This window comes from Ceratotherium simum, chromosome 17, assembly GCF_057802395.1.
Source record: "Ceratotherium simum simum isolate JZ-2026a chromosome 17, ASM5780239v1, whole genome shotgun sequence".
Lineage (NCBI taxonomy): Eukaryota > Metazoa > Chordata > Mammalia > Perissodactyla > Rhinocerotidae > Ceratotherium > Ceratotherium simum.
Window position 1 is genome coordinate 58,271,101 of NC_141916.1, and position 12,511 is coordinate 58,283,611.

The 12,511-nt window shown below is 46.4% G+C and overlaps 1 protein-coding gene across 2 annotated transcripts in view; it reads left to right on the plus strand.

Moving 5' to 3' along the window:
• The window catches only part of B4GALNT3 (beta-1,4-N-acetyl-galactosaminyltransferase 3), a 98,563-nt gene that overhangs the window by 33,669 nt on the left and 52,383 nt on the right, over positions 1–12,511 (plus strand). The window lies entirely within an intron of this gene.

The window sequence follows — 12,511 nt, forward strand, 5'->3', positions numbered from 1 at the left end:
GGGTTCGGATCCCGGGTGCGCATCGAGGCACCACTTCTCCGTCCATCCTGAGGCCGAGTCCCACATACAGCAACTAGAAGGATGTGCAGCTATGACATACAACTATCTGCTGGGGCTTTGGGGGGAAAAAATAAAATAAATAAAATCTTAAAAAAAAAAAAAAAAAAGAATAAATGCAGTTTTATTCTTTCCTTTCCAATTATTATGCCTTTATTACTTTCTCTTTCTTTCTTTTTTTTTTTGCTGAGGAAGACTGGCCCTGGGCTAACATCTGTGCCCATCTTCCTCCACTTTATATGGGACGCCACCACAGCATGGCCTGACAAGTGGTGCATCGGTGCATGCCCAGGATCCGAACCCGGGCCACCAGCAGCAGAGCATGTGCACTTAACCACTACGCCACAGGGCCGGCCCCAATTACTTTTTCTTGTCTTATTGTGATGGCTAGGAGCTTCAGTACCATGTTGAAATACAATGTTGTTTTGATCTTAGAGAGAAAGCATTCAATAATTCACCATTATATCTAGCAAGACTTTAACAACTATGTCAGTATCTCAGCCACTTTCTTTAGCAGTTCCTGCCTTTATCTACTAACTTTTTACATAACCTCAGATACATTTTCTATCTCATTGAAACATGAATCATCAAGATTTGGAGAGGTATGGGGCCGGTCCGGTGGCACAGTGGTTAAGTTCACGCATTCTGCTTTGGTGGCCTGGGGTTCACGGGTTCGGATCCTGAGTGTGGACCTACTCACTGCTCATCAAGCCATGCTGAGGTGGCGTCCCATATAGAAGAGCTGCAACTCTACAACTATGATACACAACCATGTACTGGGGCTTTGGGGAGAAAAAAGAAAAAAGAGGAAGATTGGCAACAGATGTTAGCACTGGGCCAATCTTCCTCAAAAAGAAAAAAAATTTGGAGAGGTAGTTTAAAAAAAATAATAAAAAGTAAGAGTAGCCATAGAAGTGGGTGGTGGGTTTTGTATATCTCCTAGAACTGATGGCGCATGATGGAAACCATGCATGCTTCTCCATAGATCATTCAGCCTGAGGTCTCCTCTTCAGTGAAGTTCTCATCTTCATGGATATAGGTCATCTTTAGAAAAGGGCCTTATTATCCATCCTTTAAAATGTAAAGGATCTTAGCACCGTCAGTCAGAGAGTTCACATTGCAGGCTCTGGTATTAAACAGCCAATCCCTTACATTAAACTGAATCTACTTAATCAGCTCTCAACCTGAATTTAGGAACCAAGAGTTCAGGAGGTTGAGTCCTTGGGCTCTGGAGTCTCTTCTCCCTCTTCCCCCATTTTCCACTATTCCATAGCAGCCATGCAGGGTTGGAAGGGACCACAGCTTAAGGCATTGAGGCCAACACCCAGATGTAACCTGTACGGCTTGGGAGAACTTCCTGAGGGTATGGTTTTTCCTGTCTCAGAGACCCTTGAGTAGTACTGGAAGCTGAGGCGTTAGGACACAGACGTAGGAAGATCCACAGATTGGCCCGTCATCACCAGCTCTGTCTATGATCAAGTAGCACGGACACCAAAAGCTGGAGCACACGGGGCTTCTGAGGGCAGCAATGGGAAAGTACACTGGACAGACAGCGGCCTAATGTTGGGGGTGGGGGTGTCTTTATTCTTTGGTAACAGAGAGTCATTAATCAGAGCATTTTCAGTATTTAGACTCAGATTTAACTTGTTACGCTGGGAATATTGTGAAAGCCGCTACCTAGCCCCTTTGGTTAGGAGTTCAGAAATCTGAGGGTGTAAAAGGAAACCTAGAGTTTTAGTTAGCTTCAGGCTCTGGCAGAAACATAGTGCTGGAATATTAGTAATAACCAGGATTTGCGGAGCACTGTGTGCCGGGCGCGATTTGAAGTACTTTGCGTGCAATGGCTCATTTAGACCTTCAAAGCCTCCTTGCGAAGTGGGCGTTATTTTTCTTTTACGGATCAGTAAACTGAGGCTCAGAAGGGTTAAATAACTCGCCCCAAGTTACACAGTCAACTGTAACAGTCAGGATTTGAAACCAAGTCTATCTGTCTTCAGAACCCATGCTCCTTATCATGTCAATATACTGCTGTTTTTTTTTGAAGACTGGCCCTGAGCTAACATCTGTTGCCAGTCTTCCTCTTTTTCTTTCTTTTTTTCTCCCCCAAACCCCAGTACATAGTTGTATATCCTAATTGTAGGTCCTTCTAGTTCCTCTATGTGGGATGCTGCCTCAGCATGGCTTGATGAGCGGTGAGCACGTCCACGCCCGGGATCTGAACTGGCGAACCCCGGGCCGCTGAAGCCGAAGGCTCGAACCCAACCACTACGCCACGGGGCCTGCCCCCACTGCTCTTATAAAATGATTTTGGTTTAGGGGTTCACCTTACTTGGGGGCCTTTCCAGTTGCCCTCTTTGAGTTTCCTCATTTCCGCTTGTGGGCCTTTCTCTTTCCCCTTAGTCACCTTGACTTTCATTGTAAATCTTAATTCAGTTGACCAATGCGTTGTTCCCCAAATATGCCAGTTGAAATAAGCAAGAAACCGAAGAGTCATCTAGACCTCAAACATGCCATAGGTGAGGTGCGATTACCTCTAAGGCTGCTTCCTGTTTTCAGCACTTGGGAGTACCCAATGGATTCCCAGGCCTGTGCGCAGGGTTATTGGGCCCAGTTGTGCAGGGTGTATACTGCACAGATGCTTTCCTTCCAGGGGGATGAATGGGGACCAAAATCTAGCATGAGCTCCACTTACCAAGCTGCATGCCTGGAGGAAGAGCACAAAGGTGTGGGATAGGCCAGTGGTGGCCCTGACTGTGCTAGAGCAGTTCAGGGTTAAGTCTTGCCCTTGGGTAGCTTTCTTATCTTTACTTAGAATTGTATTCCCGTGAAATAATGCAAGCAGGGGCCACTTGTTACTAAGAATTACAAGAATATCAATGTTCATGAATGATTTACATTTAAAAGTATACATTTATTTTCCTTTACTGAAGGTGTATATTTTGTGTTTATATTTTGTTGTTAGTGTTGTCGTGTTGAACTGACTCCTAGCGACCCTGTGTACAGCTGAGCGGAACCCTGCTGGTCTTTTTGACCTTCCTCTTCTGGCGCTTTATCAGACAATGCTCCGCTGCTAGTCACAGGGTTTTCATGGCCAATTTTTTTGGAAGTGGGTAGCCAGGTCCTTCTTCCTAGTCTGTCTCAGACTGGAAGCTCCCCTGAAACCTGTCCACCGTGGGTGACCCTGCTGGTATTTGAAATCTCGGTGGCGGAGCTTTCAGAATCACAGCAACATGCAGCTGCTGCAGTATGACAACCCATAGACAGGTGGTGTGGTTCCCTGACTGGGAAACGAACCTGGGCTGTGTTGGTGAGAGCGCCATATCTTAACCACCAGGGCTGGCTTGTGTTTATATGTGTGTCTATATATGTAAAAGCAGTTTCACGGCCTTCTCTCTCACTTGTATTCCAATATGATTTCTTGAAGGGTAGAGAAAAGGTTGGAATTTGTTAGCTCCTGAGAGTTGTGAAGAACCCTAAATATGCCCGTAGATGTGTCATGCCAGGTCACCTGTCAAGGATCATGGCAGAAAAATGATTGAGAGCTGTGGAACCAGAGAACAAGTGGCAGTAACTCAGTCCCTTGCCCATCTCTAGTTCCCACTTTTCTATTCTGGTGTCTCCCAGCCCCGTTCCCAGACTCCCTGCTGCCTTCATTCACGCTTTTTTTTTTAAAATTAAGGTGAAATTCATGTAACATTAACCTTAAAGTGTACAATTTAGTGGCATTTAGTCCATCAACAATGTTGTGCAACCATCATTTCTGTCTAGTTCCAAAGCATTTTCATCACTCCCGAAGGAGACTTGGTACCCATTAAGCAGTCACTCCCTATTCTTCTTTCCCCCAGCCCCTGACAACCTCTAATCTGTTTTCTGTCTCTATGAATTCACCTAATCTGCATATGTTAGTGAAATGGATTCATGTAATATGTGACCTTTTGTGTCTGGCTTCTTTCACTTAGCATAATGTTTTTAAGCTTCATCCATGTTGTAGCATGTTATTAGTACTTCATTCCTTTCTATGGCTGAATAATATTCCATTGAGGATATATCACATTTTTATCCATTCATCCATTGATGAACATTTGCATTGCTCCCATCTTTGATTGTTGTGTATAGTGCTGCTATGAACATTGGTGTACAAATATTTGTCTGAATACCCATTTTCAATTTGGGGGATATATAGCTAGGAGTGGAATTGCTGGGTCATATGGTAGCTCTATGTTTAACTCTCTGATGAACTGCCTTCGTTTGTTCTTGTTGAGCACTGAGCCAGGTGGTGGCTTCCTCCTTCCTGTGCTTGGCCTCCCCGTCTCCACTCGTACACCTTCACCTCATCTCCAAGTTAGGATGTCGCCATTTTATTTTTCTTATTTTCATCACCAGCATTCCCAAACTTAGTGTCTTCCTGAGTGGTTCTTGGCTTGAGTGAGGCCTGCTTGCCACCTTCTTGTTGCACCTCTCTTGTTCAGTAGCACAGCCAGCCTCTAGAGTGTTGGTTTCCTACCCTAAGCACTTTCTGGCCTGTTTCCAGTCACTTTGATTGTTAAGACCCCTCCTGGGTACAATGGGTTTCTTAGTCTCTTCTCATCCCCATCCCTCCACATCCACGCCCTCCCCAGATTTTCTGTGCAGTGGCTAAACAATAAATGAACCTGCCTCTACTCTTCTAGTTTTATGCTCCCCCATCCTGGCCACTTGCCAAGTCCTCTGTGCTTTCTCCTGGGCTTATTAATACCTTAGCAGTGCCCCACAGTTGACCTGAAAAGAGGTTGTTTTTCCCTCTTCCCATTTGTTGCTGCTTCTGATTGGGTATCATGAAGCCAGCCTTTGTGCTTCTTACTGCTGAGAGGTGGTTTTGAATGAGATGCTATCCTTCCCAGTTCCCACACCACCGTTTCCACCCAAGTCCAGTTGCCATCCAAAGACCAGATACTTCAGACTGCAGGTGACTACGAGGCCACACTATGCTGCTGGCTTTGGATGCTCCAAACCAATGCCCTGTACCATGCACTAGAATGATGCTCTTTCTTAAATTCTCCATGATGAATTTAAATAGCTACATCTGTGGCCCAATTTAGTGTTGACTTCTTGATTTTATTTTGTTCTTGATATATTCCGTGCATGTTTGTACACACCTGTGTTGTTGGTTTTCGATTAGCCCTCAGGAAGCAAAGATTCCTGCTTGTGTGAGAGCATAGGCTTGAGGTATGGCTGGATGGCACTTATGGAAAAAAGGAAAATTCCAGATTGGAGTAACAGGCTGAGGAAAGCAGATATGTGGGACTGTGTTAGAAGACCCAGAACACCAAAGTTGAGGAATTTATATTGATAAGGCAGCATTTATAACTTTGTTTTCTTGGATGGCCCCAAGTCCATCCTTAAAGAGGCTCCTCCCAGCAAGCTGGACAGCCAAGAGGGCATTGCCTTGCCCTTAAAAGAACTTCAATGATGGTGTCACCTGGATGGTGGAATTGGGAAATCCGATTAAATGGCAAATTGGTGAATCCAGGGACATGACAATGGGGCTTTGGTGTGGCAAGAAGACACAAAATCTGGTGGCAGTGTTCTGGGTCAGAGCCCAGAGACCCCAACAATGTAAATCTGAGGACAGGACCCTTTTAGGGGGCTGAGGAGTCTTCTAATGACTGATGTTCTCCCTTTAGGAAGCTTGGGGCTGGTCTGGTGTCATAGTGGTTAAGTTTGCATGCTCTGCTTGGTGGCCTGGGGTTTGTGGGTTTGGATCCCAGGCACAGACCTACACACTACTCATCAAGCCACGCTGTGGTGGTGTCCCACATACAAAATGGAGGAAGATTGGCACAGATGTTAGCTCAGGGACAATCTTCCTCAACAAAAAGAGGAAGATTGGCAACAGATGTTAGCTCAGGGCCAATCCTCCTCACCAAAAAACAAAAAGTAATTGTCAATGGGTTTAACAACAAATACATAATCTTAAAAAAAAAATACAAAGGAAGCTTGAACTGGTCCAGGGTATCATAGTGGGAGTTGCCTACCTGGCTGTGGTCATTCTGACCTTTATACTTTTAGTTCCGGGGGGTCAAAAACTTAAGATCCAAGCAGGTGACTTAAGTTAATGAAGCAGACTGTGTGTAAGTGCACACACACACTTTGTTGAGTTATGAGGACCTTGGTGCAATGGAGAGCCTGTGCTCTCAGTGCCTAGAACAGCGCCTGGCCTGTGGCACTCAAAAATATTTGCTAAATGAGTGAGCAAAAGGGTGGCTACTACTTGGCTCCATCCCTTTCTTTCTATCTGGTTATGGGCCCTGTTTTGCCAGTGTTCCCTGCTTTTCAAGAGAAACTAGAATTTGGGAGTTTTATGTGGAATTATTTGTCTCAAGTTTGTCTAAAGCACCGTGAGCTAGAAGGAGTTTGCAACTCCTAACTTTCAGCGTTGATCTCCAGCAAATGCACAAGGTTTTGGGATAAGTAACTCTTTAAAATGTTACCATTTGCCTATCAAGCTTAGCAAAGGCTCTGAGAGCAAGTTTAAATGAGGGGACTCATGGGAGGAGGCAAATCTAAGATTCTGAGAACTTAAATTGTACTTGTGACTTGTTTCCTACCACGTCTTTCTGGGTGAATCAAGATCTACCTGTAAAAAATCTCTGCTGGCAGGTGGAGGGGGCAGGATAGCTGAGCTGGGCAGAATGGTGTAGTGGAAGGAGCCTAGGATTTGGAGAATGGACGTTCAGGTGGTGTGCACTGATCCAGTCATTCCCCTTGGGCTGAAATACCGAAATGCTTCTGTATTGGGAGGTAAATAGCTGCTGCCTTGAATTCCCCAGGTGCCCACCCCTAGACCCTCCAGACCTCCACACAGTCTAGCAATGAAGGGGCAATGGCTGGCCATCAGTAGGTCTCCAGGACTCTGCTCCGTTACCAGGGCTGGCATCCATTCTCAGTGGTCAGTCCCAGTGCTACAGCTCTGGTTAAGTATTTTGAACTCATTCCTGGGTGAACCTGAGTTTGAATGCTGGCTCCACTTCTTACTTAGCTGAGTATTCCTTGACAAATTACTTAATCTCTTTCAGCTTAACTTTCTTTATCCATAAAATGGGGATAATACTACTAATACTACTCTATTTGCAGGGTTGTTGTGAAGAGTAATTGAGATCAGGCTACTATTTTTAATATTTTCCATACTCTAGGCAGGAAACAGCATCCTTTCTTACCTTATCTTTATACAAAGGCTTGGAGAAGTAGAGATCAGAGAGCTAGAGGCTGGGGATTGCATGGTGACATGACCCATTGGGCCCCCAAAGTTGGTGGTGCCCAGTTGGCTGCTAAGGAATCACCTAGAGAGGTTGTTCAATATAGATCCCTCAAGAAATTCTAATTCAGTAGGTCTGGGTGGGGTCCTGGAATGATTTTTTTTTTTTTTTTTGTGGGGAAGATCAGCCATGAGCTAACATCTGTGCTAATCCTCCTCTTTTTGCTGAGGAAGACCGGCTCTGAGCTAACATCTACTGCCAATCCTCCTCCTTTTTTTCCCCATAGCCCCGGTAGATAGTTGTATGTCATAGTTGCACATCCTTCTAGTTGCTGTATGTGGGACGTGGCCTCAGCATGGCCGGAGAAGCGGTGCTTCGGGGCACGCCCGGGATCCGAACCCGGGCCGCCAGTAGCAGAGCGCGCGCGCTTAACCGCTAAGCCATGGGGCTGGCCCCTGGAATGATTTTTACGAGTGCTCTTAGATGGTCCTGATTGATAGCCGAATCTGGGAACCATCCTGTTCTCTCATCGAGGTCAGGGACAGTGTCATCTCCTGCCTCTGCCCCTTCACACAGAACCTGGGGTAGCACTCTACCTGCAGCAGGACTGACTGATGGGCCAGTGTGAAGCAGCGAATGCTTAGCCAGTTGGCCTTGTTGCTGTCTGTTATAGACCTTGTCCCATCCCCTAGGTGGGGTCTAGGCCTCCCCTAAGGCTGAGAGCAAAGGACAAAGGGAGAAGAAGCGTGAGCATCTTGTTGGGCTTCAGGATAAACCAGACACACAGGGTGAGGATTGGGTTTCCTTTCCAGGTGGGGAGATCTGGTCTAGGCAGATTAGCTTGTTTATGAGTATTTTCTCCATCACATACCCTTAGGGCATGGACCCAGTTGGCTGACCTTGTGAAAACCACCTGTTGACAGGGCTTCCTGTGTCCTGAGCACGGTCTCCAGCACCCTGCTGCCCTCTCATCATTGGAGCTCTGACTTACAGCAGCTGTCACTGCTGAGCGCCTCTTCCGCCTGGCAGCTGCACTCAATGCCTCATAATTGTATCCTTAGGGGCCTCCCTGGAGGTAGAATATTATAGCACAGTTTGGGGGTTCTGCTCCCAGTGTTGCATTAGTTCCGAATAATAAGGACATGGAAGATGGCACAGGGATATAAGGCTGAGAGACAGATGCAAAGGGATCAGAAATAGAGGACAAACCAATGGGAGGAAAAAGGGAACATGATAGGAAAAGGCTCAGGCAGAGAAGGCAAGAAAGACCTAAGAAAAGAGAAGTTAAAATCTGGGAAGGCAATGAAGAGGTGAGTGCTATTCTGAGAACAGATGTGGAGAGTGCGATAATCCTTGCCATTATCTCAGGAGGAGTGACATCCATGAGATGTCTTCCTTTTTGTTTAAACAAGTTCCTGAGTGGGAACTCCTAGAGAGATGCGGGGACTCGACAGAGGCAATAGGTAGGACGTTTTTGGGTTTGCAGCCGCTGCCTGATGTTTCCCAGCAGCCAGATCCTGGGAATTGTAGGGAGTGTGTGCAGTGACTCACACGGCCACAAGGCCTCCCTCTTTTACAGCCTCGGCCTTGCCTACCTGTTCTTTCTCAGGTACATACCTATCCACCACCACTTAGTGACCACACCCCGCCACCTCAAATGTACTCAACTCTGCTTCCTCCACCACCCGTCAGGGCCATGACTGCCCCTCACACACCCTGTCTTCCTTCCAACTGCCGCCTCCCTCAACGCCCAAGTTTCCTGGGAGCCGTGACTTCTCTCCGCAGGCCCTTGCACAAAGTGTTTTTCCTGTCTGTGTCTCAGATTTCTGACCTGTAAAATGAACCTCAGCCTCACTGCTAACTCCTCCTTGCTGTGGAGCAGTGAATTAATGCCTTTAAGGAACTTGGAGCTTGTTGAGGGCAGATATCAAAGTCGGTTTCTGCTCTTCTCCCTCCCCCACCGCCGCTTGTGTGCCAAATCCTGCTCCTCCCTTCCTTGCTGCTCACCACACAGAGAAGCCCTTCATTTCCAAAGCAGGTCGCTTGAGGCCTGTGGACCGCGGTGGACCCCAATTCTCCAAGCCTCATCCACTCACCTCTGCAGCAGTTGACACTGTTGACCACCTGCTTCCTTCCTTTTAAAATTACAAAAGTAATGCATGCTCACTGTTAAAGAAAATAAAGAAAAAAGAAAATCCAACACTATAGACTTGAATTTAAGTAAACTACAAAAACCATTAGTGCTCTCACCTCCTCCATAGAACCATAAAAGGGGTCTCAAATCCACCCACTCTCTCCATCCCCCTCTCTAAGCATTTACCAAATTCACTTGTTTAAGTGTCTGTTACCTCTTATTTGAGGTCAGGGATTGTTCGTCTGTTTGTCTTCGTTGCTGGGCACAATGCTGGCATATAGTAGGCATTCGTTAATATCCATTGCAAGAGTAAATGTATGAATGTATGAATTAAGAATAAGAAAATTGGACTAGCATTCAAATCTATGCTGCTTCCTTGTAGGGTGAGCCTTAGTTTCTTCCCTTACAATTGGGATGATAATTCATGCCCTCCCTGCCACCCCCATGGGGTTCTTTTGAAACTAAATATGATGTCGCCCATGGCACCAGCACAGTGCCTGGCATGGTGTGAGCCTTCAATACACGCTTGTTGAAGCAGATTCTAAAGGGACCCTGTTGCCCTTCTCCTCCACAAACCTGCGCCTGCCCCCTGCTGTTAAATGCTCCCACTGTGCAGAGTCTGTACTGTGAGCTCCTGGGAAAGGGATAACAAGTTGCCAGCCTGGCCTCAGGGAGCTTATGGTTTGACTGGGAGATGTAGCCAAGCTCCACCCAGTGGAGCTGCTATACAGATGCTGAGCCAAACGCCCAGTGTTTGCGGAGGAGAAAGGAGGAAGACACAGGAAGCGAGCTTAGGGGAGTACGTGTGGTGATGGGAGCTGGATAGTTAGTTTGAGAAGAATGAGTGAGTGAATTGTAGGCCAACTTTTACAGGTTCAGACAGGAGATTCCATGTGGAAGACCCGTGTGACATCACCTGCTACCTCTTCCCTAGATCCCAGCTGATCCTTCCATGTCAGGGACTCAAACTTTCTTACCATGATCCACCAAAATGTGCGTTTCACGCTGCCAGTGCAAGCGCACACACTTACACGTTATAGATATAGCTGAAACAAAAGTTTAACTACACGGTACTTACTCCAACTATGGGGGATCGACTGTGATACTTTTCTTTCGTTTGTTAAAGATACTGTTTATGACCCACTAAATTGATTTCCTGGACCACTGATGGGTTGTGATCCTCAATTCAAAAAATGCTGTCTGTCTCAGCAATTCCACTTGAAATTTTCTTTCGGTGCCATTCTGCTGTATCTTGTTAGCTCATTTTCAGTTGAGAAAATCAAATCTCAGTGAGGGTAAAGATTTGTCCAAGGATATCTACCTAATAAGTGGCAAAGCCAGGAGTCAAACGCAGGTTGTATGACGCTGAAAGTCCCTTCACTGAGTCCTGTCCCTTTCTCTGGCACTTTGCCTGGGGGCTCTGCTAGCCCCTCACCAGGCCACTAATCAAGGATCATTCAGTGTGGCCTATTTCTTGGTACCCCAGGATGTTTGGCCAAGGTGAAGCTCAGCCTGCCTTGTTTTATCAAGTGCTGCACAGCCTAAAGCTGAGCAGACGGCCCACAGAGGGCGAGATCTTCATGTCTACCACCCTCCCCGTAGGTGGGGTTGGCTATAGACAAGAAGTGCAGCAAGATTAAGCTGCTGCGCTCAGCCAGTGGTAACAAGGTACAGCCGTGTCTCCGCTGCCCACAGCACTGTCCTCACACCTCTCCCTCCCTGCTTTGGGCACCCTGAGCGGGAAATTAGGGGAGTGGTCTCTTATACCACACCAGGGAAAGAAGAAAAGCTGAAGACAGGCAATTAGAGAAGAAAAGATGAGTTGGGGGCAAAAAGGAGCTGAGGAAAACCAGGAGTGCGGACACGGGATTTGCGACAGCCACAGGCCCTTATTCTTTGAAATGCAAAAGCTGCCGGAAGGCAGTGCGTTTTATGAGGAGGAGGCGGGTAAAGGGGTTGTCCAGTCACGGTTGTAAAATCCTGGGCAGACGGAGGGAGTCTGGGTCCCCTGTTGAGATAAGGAGGAGCAGGCTGAGACGGTGGGCAGAGCCCTGTCTTCCAAGCTGGTCTTTCCCCTCTGTCAAGCAGTGGGTCATTGATAGAATTATTGTGCGTGCTGACACATGCACAGGCTAGAATGAAGCATAGACTGTATAACAAAGATCACTGTTACGTTTGGTTTCTTTTTTTTTTTTTTTTTTAAAGATTTTATTTATTTTATTTTTTCCCCCCAAAGCCCCAGTAGATAGTTGTATGTCATAGCTGCACATCCTTCTAGTTGCTGTATGTGGGACTCGGCCTCAGGATGGACGGAGAAGTGGTGCCTCGATGCGCACCCGGGATCCGAACCCGGGCCACCAGCATTGCAGCGCGCGCACTTAACCACCACGCCACAGGGCCGGCCTTACGTTTGGTTTCTTTTTGAAATCTCTTTTATTTCATATTGGAAACTAACAAGGAGAACTGGTTTGAATTGATCTTAGCACTTTTTCCCTCCATGGACCTCAGAGCACAAATTATATACATACTGGTTTTGGGGTTTGCTTTTTTTTCATTGATTCTTGTAACATCTCGGAAAGGGCAGTAGTTATTATTCAGTGACACTAAACAGAAAATGGCTCACCACTCACTGAAAGTGGCAGCATGAGTGAGTGGCACCACCAGGATGAAAATCTAGGTCTGGTTTCTAGATCCAAAGTTCCCTCTGCCCTGAACGCTGCCAGGTTAGCATAGCTTTCTCGTCAGGTAGGGCCTAGGCTGGGCACCTGTAAAAATTTACCACTTCCCAGCAGCCGTCTTAGATGAACTCCATTCAATTTTAATCACTCCGTTGTCCCATGCCCACTGTTTGCTTACTAGTTCGTACTGTGTTAGCTTATATTTGTTGGTGCTTTTGTAAAAAACTATTTTTCTGCTTTGTATTAGTCTAGTGTTCTTAAATTGGAGGATAAACTCCTTAAAGTGAGGATAAACTCCTAAATCTTCTCTTTCTTTCTTCTGTCTTCAATCACCACACCTCCCCCCAAAAAAACCCACATCCATATACACATTCCACGTCTTTTTTTTTTTTTTTTTTTTTTTTGTG